At 49.2% G+C, this 2,535-nt stretch overlaps 1 protein-coding gene across 1 annotated transcript in view; it reads left to right on the top strand.

Moving 5' to 3' along the window:
* Positions 1 to 2,535, top strand: part of LOC117939231 (NACHT, LRR and PYD domains-containing protein 12-like) — a 139,572-nt gene that overhangs the window by 87,087 nt on the left and 49,950 nt on the right. The window lies entirely within an intron of this gene.

Raw genomic sequence — 2,535 nt, 5'->3', positions numbered from 1 at the left:
CCCCCCTCCCCCCCCAGGTCCACGTGTTCGACCCCTCGACCCCCCAGCGGCGGCCCGTGCTGGAGGTGGACTACGGCGAGTACCCGCTCACCGCGCTGTCCCTGCCCGCCGGCGGCACCACGGTGGTGGTGGGCAACACCCAGGGCCAGATGGCCGTGCTGGACCTGCGTAAGGGTCTGGTCCGCGGCGGTCTGAAGGGGCTGGCGGGGGGGGTGCGGGCCCTGCAGTGCCACCCGTCCCAGCCCCTGGTGGCCTCCTGCGGTCTGGACCGCTTCCTGCGGATCCACAGCCTGGAGGACCGCACGCTCCAGCACAAGGTCTACCTCAAGTCCCGGCTCAACTGCCTGCTGCTCGCCGGCCGGGCCCTGGACGTCGCCGTGGCAACGGGCGGGGGGGCGCAGGACGTGAAGGAGGAAGAGGACGACGACCTGTGGGAGACCATGGACCGGGTGGAGGAGAAGACCAAGAGAAAACAGACGGAGGAGGACGAGGAGACACAAGAAGAGCTGCAGAAGAAGAGAAAGAAAGGAAAAGACTGACGGGGCGTTTGAGGCGCGGTCAGAGCGTGGGACATTTGAATGCCACTTCTTTTCCAGGACAGGAAGTTTGTGTATTGACCTGAGACGAATAACTGTAATAACTGTAAATGTGTTATGTGATATCTTGTCATCTGTCTGAGAGTTTTATTAAAACAACATCTCGTACGAGCCGCTTCTTTAACATCAGTTTTTAAAGACAAATATCCGGAAATATTGTCACTATTTTATAGTTTTTGGTGATTTTTCCGATGTTTTCAAAGTTTTTTTAAAATCTTTTTAGTTGCTTTTACCAACATCTGTTGTTTAATTTTATTTATTTTTACATTTCCGGCGCTTACTTCAATGTCCAATACGTTCTGAGAGAGATCTACTGTACACACATATATCAATATATATATATATATATATATATACATTTTTTAATCTGGGTCAAATTTGACCTGAAGGCAACACGAGGGTTAATGTAGCTACACACACACACACACACACACACACAGTATCCGTTGTCTTTAATTTAAATGAGGGGACAGAAGTTTCTGTTCTCCCAGATGTATTAGAGTGGAGAGACTAGAGGAGAAGGGGAGGACATGTTAATCAAAGGAAACGATGAAGAAGACATCAGCCACCATGTTGAAGAGGTTTTATTTAGCTTTACAGTACGTTAGTAACAGTCTCACTCAATGAGCTCCACCCTGGAGCACCAAGTCTCCACCATGGTTTTTCAGCAGGTCTGAGGACCCTGAAGGCAACATTTCTCCAAAAATAACACGCGTTTGTGTAACAGCAGCTGTGTCCTGCTTCAGGGGCGCGGGACTCTGTCTTTACCGCCTGTTGGTCCAATTCTACGTAACCAGAGTCTGGTAGAGATGGGCTAAATGCTAACGTTAGCATGTTACCATGCTAACGTTAGCATGTTACCATGCTCCCAACATCAACGCTAACATTCTGCTGATGATGCAACAATAAGGATTTTGACAAATTTACACTATCAGTTAAAAAATATGAATTAGTAAAAAAAAAAAAAACAGTAATTAAAATGTTTTGTTGCTTGGTTACAAAATAAGGGTTTAAAATCTATATTAACTGATGAGGCGCTACGCCTTCTCATCGGACCACTTTGAGTGGACGGAGCATCACGATCCAGTTTTCTCTTTCCACTCACACACAAACACATCGGAAGAAAAAACCAACAGACACAGGGTAAGCTAGTTAGCTTAGCAGCTGGCAGCACGCAACTAAAGACACAGGGTAATGTTAGCTTAGCAGCTGGCAGCACGCAGCTAAAGACACAGGGTAACGTTAGCTTAGCTACCGGAAGCACACAGCTAAAGACACAGGGTAACGTTAGCTTAGCTACCGGAAGCACGCAGCTAAAGACACAGGGTAACGTTAGCTTAGATACTGGAAGCACGCAGCTAAAGACACAGGGTAATGTTAGCTTAGCTACTGGAAGCACGCAGCCAAAGACACAGGGTAACGTTAGCTTAGCTACTGGAAGCACGCAGCTAAAGACACAGGGTAACGTTAGCTTAGCTACTGGAAGCACGCAGCTAAAGACACAGGGTAACGTTAGCTTAGCTACTGGAAGCATGCTGCTAAAGACACAGGGTAACGTTAGCAGAAACAAAATAAAACATCAGATTAACTTTCAAAATAAAATACACCGTGCTCACGGCGGATCGTATCTCCTTGCACTACACCTTGGAAACGGGCGGGGCCTGAAGTCAACTGGTCGGAGGTTATGTAGTTCTGTTATATCGCGAGATCACACGTGAATTCGCGAGATCTCGTGGGTCCTCGTGACTTCAGCTGTCAGTCACGGCCGCAGCCGTTACGCACCCAATCCGGACCTGGTGGGTGATGACGGAGGGCGGAGCTCGGAGACGTCACGCAACGCGGCGGTTTGGGAGTCTACAGTCTGACGGGCCTCCGGTCTCAGTTTCTGTCATTCTGGCGTCTTTCCAACGGCCATTTCTCCTCCCCCCTCCTCCCCCTC

Source organism: Etheostoma cragini, chromosome 3, assembly GCF_013103735.1.
Source record: "Etheostoma cragini isolate CJK2018 chromosome 3, CSU_Ecrag_1.0, whole genome shotgun sequence".
Lineage (NCBI taxonomy): Eukaryota > Metazoa > Chordata > Actinopteri > Perciformes > Percidae > Etheostoma > Etheostoma cragini.
This window is presented reverse-complemented; position numbering and strand designations above follow the sequence as displayed.